Here is a 17,237-nt window from a genome sequence, read left to right as displayed (position 1 = left end):
GACACAGAGATGAAGGAAAGGGAAACCAAACATGATTTTGAAATCTTTAGCCTTGCCCCAGATTGGAGATGGGGAAGTTATTCTCAGAAAAGAAGCCAGGAGCAAAAACTGGTTTGAGAGTGAAAGTGCTAATTTTGATCTAGACATGTTGAGTTTGAGACGCTGGACAATGATGCATCCATACAGGGAAATGTAGAGACTATGACAGACAAATGACAATGCGGGGTGAGAACCTGAGGGAGAGGCTGGAAGGATAGATATAGATTTGGACAAACTCTCCATTAAGATAATGAAAGCCAGAGACATAGCCCATGGAAAGGACATAAAGAAAAAAAGGTTGAGGCCAAAACTTGCTTTCAAATGTCCCTTTTTTTGCTTTTTTCTCCTTTCCATTCCACAGTCACTATCCTAATTGAATCTCAGTACACTGTGTCATGATTATCCCTTTCTCTCCAAACCTACTCAAATCTTATGTATTCTGTGGTTTCCAACTCCTGACCCATCCTCAGCATAAGTCTTCCTAGCAAATTCAGTTCTAATCAAACACTTCATTGTGTTTCTATATTTTATCTTCTCTGTACCACATATGTCACTTTTTTGTTGACTAATCATTTCTTGTGTTCATACTTTTTCAAATATGTTCCAAGTTCTTAGCTTGCAAAAAACTTGCAAAACTTATCTTATGCCTTTTTAAAATTTTTCCATAATAAACAGTTATGTAGTACATATTCAACAGGTTCTTAAGTAATGTTTCAGGGGGAAAAGATAGTCCTACTCCCACTTGCAATTACTAACACAAGCAACTTACTAGAGAATAGGATTCATGTTTATTCATTCAACCAACAAATATTTCTTGAGCATCTACTTAGTGCTTGATACTTTTGCTTTTCTAGAGATAAAATAGTGAAAAAGATTAACAGGTTTTGCTTTCCTGGAGCTTACATTATTCTGGAGAGTTGAAGGAGGAAACATACGATAATAAGAGAACAAATAAATGGGATAATTCCTTATTGGAAAACATGCAATAAAGAAAATATAACTGAGACAGATAATAAAGATGGATCAGTATGGGTCACAGAAAACCTTTCTAGGGAGGCAATGTTTAATTACGTTCTTGAATGTAAAGTGTGTAGGAAGAGTATTCTGTGCATAGGTAACAACAAATATAAAAGCTCTGAAGTTAGAACCAGCTTGGAATGTTTAAACAATGACAAGGAGTCCAGGGTGGCTCAGAGTGAACAAACAAGAGAATAGGAGATTGAAGAGTTAGTTGAGCCCAGTTGTATTATAGAACCTTGAAAAAACATAGTAAAGACTACAAATGTTTTCCAAATAAGAAAGGCAAGCCATTGGAATTTTTAAAAGAGGAGTATTTATTACCCCTAGTTGTTAAAATAAAGAAAAAAATATGGTGGGAGGGAGGCCAGTAGAGGCAGTGAGCAAAAGTGAATGTAGGAAGATAAGTTAGGACTAGTGAAGACAGTCCAGGAGACAGATGATGGTGGTCGGTCTAGGGTAGTATAATTGAGATGGGGAAGAGTGACAGCTTCCCGCCTTTCGTAGCTATAAGACTCATAAGACTGGCAAATGGTATGAATGTGATGGGGGAGGCAAAGGGAGGAATCAGTATAACTTTTTCTTCTGAACAAATAAGTGGTACCATTAACTGACTTGGTCAAGCATGAACCAAAAGTAAGTTAAAAAACAGAAGAATTGGGCTTCCCTGGTGGCGCAGTGGTTGAGAGTCCGCCTGCCAACGCAGGGGACATGGGTTCATGCCCCGGTCCAGGAAGATCCCACATGCTGCGGAGCGGCTGGGCCCGTGAGCCATGGCCACTGAGCCTGCGTGTCCGGAGCCTGTGCTCCGCAACGGGAGAGGCCACAACAGTGAGAGGCCCACATACCACAAAAAAAAAAAAAGTAAGCAACTTCTTGTACACAACCTCCAGTCTGTTTCCTTTTTAAAGCAACTCAGTGCTTTAAAAACTCAGAACTGTTTCACAGTACTATGTGAAACACAGGCGTTTCTAAGCTGATGATGCTGACTGCTTTCACATTCCTTACATTTAAAAAAAAATTCCTTTGGGATGTTTTATGCAGAATTCTGTGTCCTACTTTAAATCTAAGAACTTTTTGTACACAACAGAAAGCTCCACAATGAAACACCTGGTCAATAGCAGTTTTGAATTCTTAAGCTTTCCTTTCTTCTGTATTTTTACACTTTGGAAATCCATGCAACTGCTATTAGGCAGAACATGGAATGGGGGACCTTGCATTAACTCAATATTCCCAATTGTATGCCTATTTCGATAACAGTCACACCACAGGACCAATATGAAAAATAAGTTTAAAATGCAATAAAAATGTTAAGGAATTCCCTGGCGGTTCAGTGGTTAGGACACAGCGCTTTCACTGCCAGGGCCTGGGTTGGATCCCTGGTTGGGAACTAAGATCCTGCAAGCTGTGTGGTGTGGCCAAAAAAAAATACAATAAAAATTTTAAAGTTAACCTAAAAGGAAAATTCATGCTGAAATCAGTGGAATTAGCCATATATGATATACCTAATATGTTTCAAGTTAATGTAAGTTGATTTGAAAAAAGAAAAAAACACAAACTAGCAATGCTTCATCCCATTCAACAAGTGTTTATTAACCACCTGCTGTGTGCCAGACACTATGGTAAGCAGTGGATCTATAGCTGTGAACTACACACAGTCCCAGCCTCCAAGCTGCTTACTCTCTAGAAGGAAAGGTAAAAAAGTAAAAGGAATATTTTCTGTTCAGTGTGATTTGTGTTCTGGGCACACAGGCAATAAATATAGAATTCTGGTGAAATGTATCAGGAAGGGGAAACGGATGCTGAACAATTTAAAGAGCAATTGAAGTCGGCTGATATTATGGGCTGAATTCTGTCTTCCCAAAATTCCTTTGTTTCGGTTCTAATCCCCAGTAACTCAGAATGTGATTGCATTTGAAGGTAAGGTAATTAAGGTTAAGTGAAGTCACTAGGGCAAGCGAAATCCAATCTGACTGATGGCCTCATAAGAAGAGGAGATTAGGACTCAAACACATACAGGAAAAACCATATGAAGATACAGTAGAGAAGCCATCTACCAGCCAAGGAGAGAGGCCTCAGGAGAAATCAGCCCTGCTGACTCCTTGATCTAGGACTTCTAGCCTTCAGAACTACAAGAAAATTAATTTCTGTGGCTTAAGCCCCCCAGTCTTTGGTACTTTGTTATGGCGGCCCTAGCAGATTAATACAGTTGCTGAAATAAAGTACATACTATATGACCGAAGGAACAGCAGGAAGAGGCACCCTGTGGACTAAATATGACTGAGGGACTGGCAGCAAAAGAGCCTAGCGAGGTGCAGGGAGTGTCACGGGAGGGAAATCTCCGCCACCCCCACCACGGCCAGAGAAGCCTGGTCAAAGAGTTCAGCCTCCATCCTGAGAGTGACAGGACACCATCAGAGGCTTTTTACGTGAGATTAGGTATAAAAATCCTACATTTTATAAACTGTACTCTGCCTGCTGTGTTGATTATTGATTATCTGGAAGCAAGACGCTAGCAGCTGAGAGACCAATATGAAATTTATTGCAGTAATCCAAGTGAGAGATGATAGTGACCTAAAATACATTGAAATGGAGAAAAAAGTAATCTTGTGACATGAAAGAACAAAGTGGAACAAAACAAACAAAAACAGCTATAGGACGAAAGAGGAGGACAAAGGTGTTAGAACAATCTCTGGGCCTCCTCCACAACTATCCCATTTCCACCCCAGTGGTTAAGTCTTCTCAGAGTAGCCACATTTATACTGGCAGAGAAGGCAAATTCCATTTTTATGAGTTAACATATTTGGCAACATTTCCTAAGGCACCTGCCAACACCAGTGTATCTCAGGCTTGGACTCTTGAACTCTGAGATCTGAGAACACTAAGTTCATTCACACTTCTAAAAAGAACATGGATTGAGGCATATTCTATAATACCTATGTTTATAACACTGCCCAGAAGTGTTCTATTTTGTACGTGTGAAAATTGCCAACAGAATGTTCGTGAACCCTCTTAATGTGTACATCTAGCCTTGACATCCCTGAGGAAGAATAAGCTACATTCTAAATATATAGTTAGTTAAGAGAAAGAAGTAGAGGGGAAGAGAGAAGAGGAAGGTTGGAAAATGGGGGAAAAGAGAGAGAGGTTTCTGGCTTGGGGTGTTTGGTTTTTTTTTTCCACTATTTGACTGCTTTGTCAAGCTCTCTCTAAACAGCCTACTTTTAGTGCAGAAGGATGTGGCTTATCTCTTGGATGAGAGTCCAGTCCCTGCGGAACCTAGATGAAATCGATGTTTCTGATTTTATTAGGAGCTTTGCACGAGGGTAAACAGGAGTTAGCAAGAAATAATGTAAAGTCAGGGAGTCTCAACACATGTGAAAACTTTATTTGCCATCTTTGCAATGTTCAAATATTAGAAGGATTTATTTTTATTATCCCTTTCTTCAAAGTACTCCATTTTAAATGTCAGTAAGCTTTTAAAAATAAGGACAGGTTTTAGCAAATTGCCAGTCAAGCCTTTTTCTTTTATTTCCTGGGTGTTTCTTAATAAGTGGGTTTATTGTAGCGCAGATGTTTGTCTGTCCAGCAGCCAACCTGAACCATCCTGTGTTCAGTGATCACATCCTCTCTCTTATCATATTTCCCAACTGCCCCTTAGTGCTTTGTCTTTTCTTTCAACACTGTGTGACTTCCCAAACCAGAAGGTTTTCAAGGGAACATCACTTCATTGTGCTTCCTGAGGAAGCCCAAGCACAAAGAAATGATAAAGCTCTGGCCCCTGCTTTATTCATAAAACACTTTGCAAAGTCCATTTAGTAATTTGCCATTGTAGCCACTGGCACCCAGAGCTTTCAGGGCCCACTTCTGACACTGTATTTAGTTCATTCTTTGACTGTTCAGCTAAAACTTCCATTTGTATGCATTTATTCTGCTTCACACATTATGTTATCAGTCACTTTCAATATTTCAAAGTCACAGCAGGCTTTTTCTGACACACATTTGTCAGAATGAACTACCTTGATTGCTATTATTATAGACTACAGTGCCTGAGTAAGGGAAAAGCATATATAGTACCAGAATATTGAAACTGCCTGATAAAACAATAGATACAAGAGAATAAAAATAGAATAAATGCATATAAATGGATGCTTTAAAAGGCCAGGAAAATTTAGGATTATAAAATAGGCAAATAGAGTTTAAAACCCATGAAGAAAACTGTAACAAAAAATTTTTTGAAGAAGACAAGGAGCCAATTGAAAGTTTCACTGTCCCAGTGTTGGCAAATTAAGTGGATATTGCATACTTCTTTTCAGTAATCAGGGATTCAAATAGGCTCTATTTATGGATGCTGCTTTTGAATTTTAGCATGAAATCTACTACTGAATAACAAAGAACATTAAAAAAATACATGCTTCAACCAAAAGTAAATTTAATGAAAGCTATAAGGAACTAACTGGAACTCCAGACCCATTACTGCTTTACTGTTCTTGATAGACTACTAAGCATGTCACCCAGCAGAAGACCTGTGTCCTATTTGCCTGCACTTTACTTCACTTTTTGTCTTTAACCAGGCTTCAGAACTGCATACTAAAGAAGAACCATGGAAATCGATTTTAGAGGCACAGAACACCAGTATCTAGGGGTGAGACTCCTTAGAAATCCTTAAATTTCAAGTCACATAAAAAATGAAATAAAAAATAAGCCACAATAATTAGTATACCAAATATCTTTTCAAAAGTGAATTAATAAATACAGAAATCTGAAGCGTTTTAATTAATGCCAAAGGTGAGAAAAACAGAAAAAGTAAGTTATATTGCTCTTTTCTTTAGGACATTTATATAGCTTTATGAATTTACCTCAGCTCATATATTCCTCAACATACTTTTCTAAGTAGTATTCAAGAAATTATGGTAGATGTAGAAAACATCCAGCTAACAGACCCACAGTTTGGAAACCCAAAATTATAAGAAATTATAAACCACCCCCAAAAAATAGCCAAAAGATCTAGGTCATTATCTGTTTACTCTATTTCCAGAAATAAGCTCTAATTCCTTCTAAAGAAATTATGTTTAATCTGAATGTTATTTAAAGCCCTGAAGTGAGGGATTGCTATTTTAATTCTGCTTGAATCCTGATAATTAAATGTCAAAATCACATTTAAAAAATTTTAGGCAGATTAAATTATTCTAATTCTCTCATCATCTCACCTATTCATTGTCATGAACTTCTTACAAATATTAATAGTTTTGGGTATTTATTGATTCTTCAGGGATCATCTGACTATTAGCATAACTCTAGATTTATATGCAGAAAAGATTACAGTGAAATACACACTGATAGAATTCAGAAATTTTTTTTAATTTGAGAAATATGTTTATTAGCATAATTTCAATATTCATAAACAAGTATTCTATTAAAAGAATACCCACAGATATAGAAAACAAACTTATGGTTACCAAAGGAGAAAAATGGGGAGGGATAAACTGGAAGTTTGGGACTAACATATGCACACTACTATATATAAAATAACCAACAAGGACCTACTGTATAGCACAGGGAACTATACTCAATATTGTGTAATAACCCATAAGGGAAAAGAATCTAAAACTAATAGGTCTATTTTATATATAACTGAAACACTTTGCTGTCCACCTAAAACTAACACAACATTGTATATCAACTACACTTCAATTAAAAATAATAATAAAGCAAAAAAAAATACCCTGTAGAATATTAAAATAAGTCTTGAGATTTTAAAATAAAAAAGTCATGATGACTCAGAAAGTTTACATAATATATCATAAAAATATTTTAAATACATAGCTACATAACTTCACTGTATCCAACAAATTTAAAGCATTAACAATTTTGTTAAAATATCTATTTTATTTTATAATAATAAGGATAATTATTTTTATATGGCAATCATTTCTCTCTGAGGGGGAAAAAATGGTTTACTGAAGTCAGTAGTCATTCTAGTAAAGTGTTTCTCTTCCTAATTAATGTGTTCGGAGGGATAAATATATTCTGTTTATGAGCAAAAAATTTAAATTCATTTTCCATTGAAGAACTAAGTATTTTCAATCTTAATTACATTCCACAATCTGTGGAGATATTAAAAATAACAAGTGCCATAAATTGTGAAGACTGGGGGACTTAAAAAACCCCTAAAATGTATTAAGTGATTTATTTGTATTAACTAAAACAGTTACTATTTTTGAAAAATCATTATGTCAGCTTAGAATGGCTACAAGTGATTGTCTGTTATAAATAAAATTAATTTAGTCTGTTCATCAACATGCAGTACCTTTATCAAATAAAACAAAGTATATGCAGAGATTATGCAGTGGAAATTTTAAGGTAAATCACCAATAAACAGAAAATTGAGATTTTTAGCAGATTTGCTCATTATAAAATTAAATGCCTCATCTGCATACACATCACACTTTCCACCAACTCATACACCCTCCTTCACACACACTCACACACACACTGCTCACTACATTCCACACTTCCAGTCATCCATGTCCCTCCCTATATTTGATTCATAATTACCAAACCAAAAAGGACAGCTCTGAAAAGGCGAAGCAACTAATTCTAGCTGTCATTTCAATAAAATATCCCGTAAAAAGTTCAATTTTCATTAGACCTTTTTACACTACCCACTGCTTCAGAAAAGTTCATATGATCTTCTTTGTTCAGGTAGTTTTGAAGGTGTGATTTTTCCCATAGATGTGTTACTGCCCCAGGTGGAGAAAGGTTTCAGTATATTGTCAGTTGGTGTGCTTTGGGCCTGTGGTATGTATAGAAGTCTGGCCTCTGAATACCTCTATCTAGGGGAATATACACTGAAAATGATAACACCTATTTAAAAATAAATTCTTCTTAACTAGCCCTATCTTCATGTGATATTTTATTCATATTCTTATCCCCTTTCATATACTAATATTTCTTTATAATTCTGTGCTTCTACTTCTTTCTTGTTTGTATCTTAGTAGAAACTCATTATTACTTATCCTTATAGTAATTATAATAATACTTTAATGTGTTTAGAATATTGTAAATCATATATAATACTTAGGACATTGTATGTGTTTACAGACATTGAGTGAACACTGACATTCACTGTAGATCAACCAAATGACTTTGAACCCATTATGGATGAAGAGATCCCACCAAGCCATAAAATTTTTCTGTACTATCAAGTATTCTATCGTGGCAGTATTTGATTTGGTAGGACAGAAATGCCTTCTACCACAGTGTCTTCCCTGGATGAAAAAAATAAAGATGGCACACTCTTTAATTCAACCATATACTCAAAGGCCTAAGCACAGATTTAGGGAAAAATATCTGATCTCTCATTTCTAATCACCTCCGCCCCAACTTCAAAGAACTCATATCCAGAGCACTGGTTCTTATTTGTTTGTTTATTTACTGGGATAGAGTTCTTATTCAAAATGTTCTACTTAAGTCTCTCCTTGGGGGACTATCTGGAAGCTACACTGAGGGCGGAAATCTATAGTTGGATTGCCTAAGGTACAAATTTCTTGTAGAACCTAAACAGCTGCCAATTTACTTTTGAGGGCAATCGGGATGTTCATTAGTAACTGAGTTGAAGTAACTGAGAGGAACTTCATTTGTACTGAGTCAGTGACCTGGATCGCTTTCAGAATGAGTATTGAGCTGAAATGGACCATTCACTTCTACTTCCACTGGGATACTGTACCAAAAGGTTGTGGTTCTTACCTTCTTCTAACAGTGGTAGGGATTTTCAGGAGCAGAAAACAAGGCTTTATGTTTGCCATTTGTATCTCAGGGTAATTTTTTATATGATTTTAAAAGAGCATGAGATAAACCCTGTATTTTAGGCTAACCTATGGGACGGATTCCAACTCCTTCATTTGGTAGGTAATTGAAATATGATGACAGTACACTGTGGTGAATCAAAGGTTTCAGAAGTGGAGAAGGAGATAAAAAAAATAAACAGACAGATCTGGAGCATGGTCAAGAGAAGTTGGTATACTTCAGTAGTTATTAAAGTGGTGTTACTATTGGGTATTGAAATAATAGCACTTTAATAATTTTAATAGCAAAAGCTTATATAGGGCATACGATAGCCAGGCACTATTCAAAAAGCTTTATGTATGTTGTCATTTTTGTCCTCACAACTACCCTATTTTACAGATGAAAAAACTGGAGATTATAAAGAGGTTAAGTGACTTTCCCAAGATCATACAAGTAGCACGTGATGGAACTGGTATTTAAACCTTGACAAGTCTGGCTCCAGAGTCAGTGCTCTTAATCACTGTACTCTATTACTAGTCTGGAAAGCTGGTGAAATAGACCACCAAGATTATACAGATGGTCCTCAACATGATGGTTCAGCTTACCAATTTTTCAGCTTTACGGTGGTGCAAGCGGTATGCATTCAGTAGAAACCATACTTGGAATTTTGAATTTTGTATCTTCCTGGGCTCTCAATATGCAGTGTGATACCCTCTCGTGATGCTGGGCAGCAACAGCAAACCACAGCTCCCAGTCAGCCGTGCATTCATGAGGGTAAACAACTGATACACTTAAAACCATTCTGTACCCATACAACCATTCTGTTTTACACATTCAGTACCGTATTCAATAAATTACATGGGATATTCAGCACTTTGATATAAAATAGGCTTTGTGTTAGATGATTTTGCCCAACTGTAGGCTAATGTTAAGTGTTCTGAGCATGTTTAAGATGGACTAGGCTAAGCTATGATGCTTAGTAGGTTAAGTGCATTAAATGAATTTTTTTCTTTAATTTTTATTTTATATTGGAGTATAGTTGACTCACAATGTTGTGTTAGTTTCAGGTGTACAGCAAAGTGATTCAGTTATACATATAAATATATCCACTATTTTTCAGAGTCTTTTCCCACATAGGTTATTACAGAATATTGAGTAGAGTTCCTTGTGCTATACAGTAGGTCCTTGTTGATTATCTATTTTATATATAGTAGTGTGTATATGTTAATCCCAAACTCCTAATTTATCACTCCTCCTGACCTTTCCCCTTTGGTAACTGTAAATTTGTTTTCGAAGTCTGTGAGTCTGTTTCTGCTTTGTAAATAAATTCATTTGTACCATTTTTTTAGATTTCAGGTATAAGTGATATCATACGATATTTGTCTTTCTCTGTATGACTTATTTCACTTAGTACGATAATCTCTAGGTCCATCCTTGTTGCTTCAAATGGCATTATTTTATTCTTTTTTATGGCAAATATTCCATTGGATACATGTATCACATCTTCTTTGTCCATTCCTGTCAATGGACATTTAGGTTGCTTCCATGTCTTGGCTATTGTAAATTGTGCTGCAATGAGCAATAGGATGCTTGTATCTTTTTGAATTATGGTTTTCTCCAGATATATGCCCAGGAGTGGGATTGCTGGATCATATTGTACTTCTATTTTTAGTTTTTTAAGGAACATCCATACTGTTCTCCATAGTGGCTGTCCCAGTATTAAAAGCATTTTTGACTTATAATATTTTCAACTTAAGATGGGTTTACCAGGACATAGCTCCATTATAAGCTGAGGAAGATCTCTAGTACATTCAGTTTCTAAGTTGCTATTGTGATTTATAATGAGAAATATACGTTTGGTCTTCGTCTGGCACAGAGCTCCTAGAACTCTTGAAATTTCCTTACTAATGAGAGCAAAAAAGGTATCTTTTATTCTGTTAATGAGGTGACTTTGGGACTGCACCTATGGATGGGAGGGTGGTTGCCAAGAAAACCATCTTTGTGTTTGGAGGGCTAGAACTTTCAGTCCCATCCCTCAGACATCTGTGGAGGGTAGAGAAGCTGGAGGCTGAATGAATCACCAATGGCCAATGATTTAATCAATCGTGCCTATGTAATGAAGCCTTCTTAAAAACCCAAAAGGACAGGGCTTCCAGGTTGGTGAACATGTGCAGATTTGGGGAGAGTGGTGTGCAAAGAACATGGAATCTCCATGCCCTTTCCCCATACCTTGCCCTGTGCACCTCTTCCATCTGGCTGTCCCTGAGTTACATCCTTTTATAATAAACTGGTGATCCAGTAAGTAAACCATTTCTCTGAGTTCTGTAAGCTACCCTAGCAAATTAATCAAACCCAAGGAGGGGTGTTATTGAAAACTCCAATCTATAGCCAGTCAATCAGAAGCACAGATGACAACCTGGACTTGCAGTTGGCATCTGAAGGGACACGGGGGCAGTCTTATAAACTGAACCCTTAACCTGAGGAATCTGATGCTATCTCCAGGTATATAGTGTTAGAATTGAGTTGAATTACAGGACACCCAGCTGGTGTTTGAAAATTGCTTGTTATTATGGGAAAAACCCACACACACTCACATCAGAATTGGTGACGAGAATCATTCAGTTGCCTCCAGGGAAAGAATTACTCATAAGGGATGTGGGGTCTCAGCCCAGTAGCAACGTCCTCGTTATCAGGGGCCAAGAACAATTTTAGTATTTCATCATACTCAGTCTCCAGTGAATTTTTTCAAATAGGATATCTGAACCAAGCAAGTAAAATAACTATTTTTACCCAAAATTTGTGCAGAAATTCGAGAGCACATGTTAACAAAGCTTTTCGACCAGTTAACAGAGAATGACACAATGGATAAGGTATTCTCCTCACTTCTATGGGGACCCCAGGGCACTGGAGCATTCAGTGAAACAGAGGCACTAGCAGACATAAGGCAAAGCCCACCCAACGGCAGTAGCGGACCTCAGAGCAGAGAGACAGTCTAGCACATCAACCTAGACAGTAGCCTGGCAGCAACTACTGGGTGGAGGAGGCACATTTATCAGACTTTTAGGTCTGAAGGCCTTAGGATCAGGCAAAAGAATGCAAGAATTGGAGAACTGGCTGCAAAAACTACAGGAGTCCATGGAAAACTTTCACAAGTTATTCCCAAAACGAAAGGAAACTTAAAGATGCTGGAGGTCTCACACTTACGGGTGGGAATGAGCCAGATGACTGCTTCTTGTATTCAGAAGTGTTATCACACCTTCCTCCCTCGTTGGTACAGGCTGGAAAAAAAAAAAAAAACAGATTACCTATGCATCCACAAATCATTAATCATCTTTTCTGTATATTTTATGGATATGGTCATCATGTCATATTTAACTTAAAAAATATTATACATACTAAAATTCAGTTTGTCAAAAAGAAATATCTGAAATGAGATAAAATGTTAATTCGATAGATGTCATGCCTTAAAAAGGGGTGATGGGTGGAGGGTTATATTCCATTTTTTAAGCTTTTTAGATTTTGCGTTTTGCCATAAATTTCTTCACACTAGATGATTGGCAGACTAGACTAAGATGTCAAGAAGAGGAGAGGTAATGAAGATTCATAGGCAGAGTGCAGACCCAAACGTAGCTGAGTCATCAGTGGGAATTTCCATTCCTTTCTCCATCTCTTTTAAATTTTAAATTAGACTTCACTATTAAGAAGGCTCAGTACTGAGGATGTAGAAACTAGTTCCCAAATTGAAAACCTTATCAAGATAAGAGATTTGACCCTTTTGTACTATATGATTTTAAAGGCTATAATGGCCTCTTTTCACAATAGAATCTGATTTACTAAAAAGTAGCTTTAATATATGACTCATTATTTTACATTTACAATACCAGCATTATTATGATAATAGTGTCAAAAATAATATCATTGATTCTTCTTTTTATGATCCAGAGTTGGAGGTCTTTGTAAAGAAAAAAAAATGAGGACTCTGGAATAATTAGAGTTGAATTTTAGGACATTATCCATATGAATTATTTCTAACAAAGTGTATCCTCATGTGACAAGCAGGGGAATCTTGTATTTCTAGCTAAAATTACTCAGTGGTTTAAAGTCAGTTAGAATGCTATCTCAGTCAAAATACCTCCTATATATGTAAAATTATGGTTATTTCCCAAATTATACTGTTTTTTCAACTGAAACAATGTTTAAATGCTGTGATTTTGACTTGCCAGGAGGCACAGGTAGTCACATAAACAAGTTTCATATTGCAAGGCAGTGCTTACAGTCAGAAAAAAAAGAACATTTTCTATAATTTTGTAGTGAGAGAAAAAAGTAAGAAAGACACTGTTTAATTCAAATGGATATTTGTGCATTAGAAGTTACGGTGGACTAAATAACTTGTTATACACACTACTCTATATAAAATAGATAACTAATAAGGACCTACTGTATAGCATGAGGAACTCTACTCAATACTGTATAATGGCCTATATGGGAAAAGAATCTAAAAAAGAGTGGATATATGTATAACTGATTCACTTTGCCGTACAGCAGAAACTAACACAACATTGTCAGCTATACGCCAATAAATAAATAAATAAATAAATAAATAATTATTTGAGTTGAAACACCTTTCAAGAAGTGGGAGAAACACTCTTTACTGAATGGGCCAGTAGACATGCACCTGCCCCTCAACTTGTAAGCAAACTTGTTTTTTTGTTTTTTTGATTTTTTCTGTTTTTAAACACCTTTATTGGAGTATAATTGCTTTACAATGGTGTTTCTGCTTCATAACAAAGTGAATCAGCTATACATATATATATATCCCCATATCTCCTGCCTGTTGTGTCTCCCTCCCACCCTCCGTATCCCACCCCTCTAGGTGGTCACAAAGCACCAAGCTGATCTCCCTGTGCTATGTGGCTGCTTCCCACTAGCTATCTATTTTACATTTGGTAGTGTATATATGTCCATGCCACTCTCTCACTTTGTCCCAGCTTGCCATTCCCCTCCCCGTGTCCTCAAGTCCATTCTCGACATCTGCGTCTTTATTCCTGTCCTGCCCCTAGGTTCTTCAGAACCAGTTTTTTTTTTTATTCCATATATATGTGTTAGCATATGGTATTTGTTTTTCTCTTTCTGACTTACTTCACTCTGTATGACAGACTCTAGGTCCATCCACCTCACTACAAATAACTCAATTCCATTTCTTTTTATGGCTGAGTAATATTCCATTGTATATATGTGCCACTTCTTCTTTATCCATTCATCTGTCGGTGGACACTTAGGTTGCTTCCATGTCCAGGCTACTGTAAATGGAGCTAAATTTTTGTTTCTTATTTCGCATTTTTGTTTCTCAAGATTGCTTTGGCTATTCGGGGTCTTTTGTGTTTCCATACAATTTGTGAAATTTTTTGTTCTAGTTCTGTGAAAAATGCCACTGGTAGTTTCATAGGGATTGCATTGAATCTACAGATTGCTTTGGCTAGTATGGTCATTTTCACAATGTTGATTCTTCCAATCCAAGAACATGGAATACCTCTCCATCTGTTTGTATCATCTTCAATTTCTTTCATCAATGTCATACAGTTTTCTGCATACAGGTCTTTTGTCTCCTTAGGTAGGGTTATTCCTAGGTATTTTATTCTTTTTCTTGAAGTGGTAAATGGGAGTGTTTCCTTAATTTCTCTTTCAGATTTTTCATCATTAGTGTTTAGGAATGCAAGAGATTTCTGTGCATTAATTTTGTATCCTGCTACTTTACCAAATTCATTTATTAGCTCTATAAGTTTTCTGGGAGCATCTTTAGCATTGTTTATGTATAGTATCATGTCATCTGCAAACAGTGACAGCTTTATTTCTTCTTTTCCAATTTGGATTCCTTTTCTTTCTTTTTCTTTTCTGATTGCTGTGGGCAAAACTTCCAAAATTATGTTGAATGGGTGGTGTGAGTGAGCATCCTTGTCTTGTTACTGATTTTACAGGAAATGGTTTCAGTTTTTCACCATTGAGAGCACTCTTACCTGTGGGTTTGTCATATATGGCCTTTATTATATTGAGGTAAGTTCCCTCTATTCCTACTTCTGGAGGGTTTTTATCATAAGCGGGTGGTGAATTTTGTCGAAAGCTTTTTCTGCATCTTTGAGATGATCATATAGATTTTCTCCTTCAATTTGTTAATAGAGTTTATCACATTGATTGATTTGTGTATACTGAAGAATCCTTGCATTCCTGAGATAAACCCCACTTGATCATAGTGTATGATCCTTTTAATGTGTTGTTGGATTCTGTTTGCTACTATTTTGTTGAGGATTTTTCTATCTATGTTCATCAGTGATATTGGCCTGTAGTTTTCTTTCTTTGTGACATCTTTGTCTGGTTTTGGTATCAGGGTGATGGTGGCCTCATAGAATAAGTTTGGGAGTGTTCCTCCCTCTGCAGTTTTTTGGAAGAGTTTGAGAAGGATAGGTGTTAGCTCTTCTCTAAATGTTTGATAGAATTTGCCTGTGAAGCCATCTGGTCGTGGGCTTTTGTTTGTTGGAAGACTTTTAATCACAGTCTCAATTTCAGTGCTTGTGATTGGTCTGTTTATATTTTCTATTTCTTCATGGTTCAGCCTCAGAATGTTGTGCTTTTCTAAGAATTTGTCCATTTCTTCCAGGTTGTCCATTTTATTAGCATAGAGTTGCTTGTAGTAATCTCTCATGATCTTTTGTATTTCTGCAGTGTCAGTTGTTACTTCTCCTTTTTCATTTCTAATTCTATTGATTCGAGTCATCTCCCTTTTTTTCTTGATGAGTCTGGCTAATGGTTTATCAATTTTGTTTATCTTCCCAAAGAACCAGCTTTTAGTTTTATTGATCTTTGCTATCATTTCCTTCATTGCTTTTTCATTTATTTCTGATCTTTATGATTTCTGTCCTTCTGCTAACTTTGGGGGTTTTTTGTTCTTCTTTCTCTAATTGCTTTAGGTGCAAGGTTAGGTTGTGTATTTGAGATGTTTCCTGTTTCTTAAGGTGGGAGTGTATTGCTATAAACTTCCCTCTTAGACCTGCTTTTGCTGCATCCAATAGGTTTTGGGTCGTTGTGTCTCCATTGTCATTTGTTTCTAGGTATTCTTTTATTTCCTCTTTGATTTCTTCAGTGATCACTTCGTTATTAAGTAGTGTATTGTTTAGCTTCCATGTGTTTGTATTTGTTACAGACCTTTTCCTGTAATTGATATCTAGTCTGTGGTCAGAAAAGATACTTGATACGATTTCAATTTTCCTAAATTTACCAAGGCTTCATTTGTGCCCCAAGATATGATCTATCTTGGAGAATGTTCCATGAGCACTTGAGAAGAAAGTGTATTCTGCTGTTTTAGGATGGAATGTCCTATAAATATCAATTAAGTCCATCTTGTTTATGTATCATTTAAAGCTTGTGTTTCTGTATTTATTTTCATTTTGGATGATCTGTCCATTGGTGAAAGTGGGGTGTTAAAGTCCCCGACTATGATTGTGTTACTGTCAATTTCCCCTTTTATGGCTGTTAGCATTTTTCTTATGTATTGAGGTGCTCCTATGTTGGATGCATAAATATTTACAATTGTTATATCTTCTTCTTGGACTGATCCCTTTATCATTATGTAGTGTCCTTCTTTGTCTCTTGTAATAGTCTTTGTTTTAAAGTCTATTTTCTCTGATATGAGAATTGCTACTCCAACTTTCTTTTGATTTCCATTTGCATGTAGTATCTTTTTCCATCCCCTCACTTTCAGTCTGTTTGTGTCCCTAGGACTGACGTGGGTCTCTGTAGACAGCATATATACGGGTCTTGTTTTCAAGACCTTGGTCTTGTTCAGCCAGTCTGTGTCCTTTGGTTGGAGCATTTAATCCATTTACATTTTAGGTAATTATGTGTGTTCCTATTACCATTTTCTTAATTGTTTTGGGTTTGTTTTTGTAGGTCTTTTTCTTCGCTTGTGTTTCCTGCCTAGAGAAGTTTCTTTAGCATTTGTTGTAAAGCTGGATTGGTGGTGTTGAATTCTCTTAACTTTTGCTTGTCTGTAAAGGTTTTAATTTCTCTGTCAAATCTGAATGAGATCCTTGCTGGGGAGAGTAATCTTGATTGTAGGATTTTCCCTTTCATCACTTTAAGTATGTCTTGCCACTCCCTTCTGGCTTGCAGAGTTTCTGCTGAAAGATTACCTGTTAATGTTATGGGGATTTTCTTCTATGTTATTTGTTGTTTTTCCCTTGCTGCTCTTAATATTTTTTCTTTGTATTTAATTTTTGATAGTTTGACTAATATGTGTCTTGGCATGTTTCTCCTCAGATTTATCCTGTAATGGACTCTCTGTGCTTCCTGGACTTGACTGACTATTTTCTTTCCCATATTAGGGAAGTTTTCAACTATAATCT

At 36.4% G+C, this 17,237-nt stretch overlaps 1 protein-coding gene across 3 annotated transcripts in view; it reads left to right on the top strand.

Annotated features, from left to right (window-relative positions):
* GRID2 (glutamate ionotropic receptor delta type subunit 2) overlaps nt 1-17,237 on the top strand; it is a gene marked incomplete at both ends in the record, with an annotated part of 1,386,303 nt that overhangs the window by 1,247,243 nt on the left and 121,823 nt on the right. The gene's annotated exons all lie outside the window — the stretch shown is intronic.

Source organism: Hyperoodon ampullatus, assembly GCF_949752795.1.
Source record: "Hyperoodon ampullatus genome assembly, chromosome: 1".
Classification (NCBI taxonomy): domain Eukaryota; kingdom Metazoa; phylum Chordata; class Mammalia; order Artiodactyla; family Ziphiidae; genus Hyperoodon; species Hyperoodon ampullatus.
Note: the sequence above shows the minus strand (reverse complement) of the source record. Positions and strands in the feature narration are given on the sequence as shown.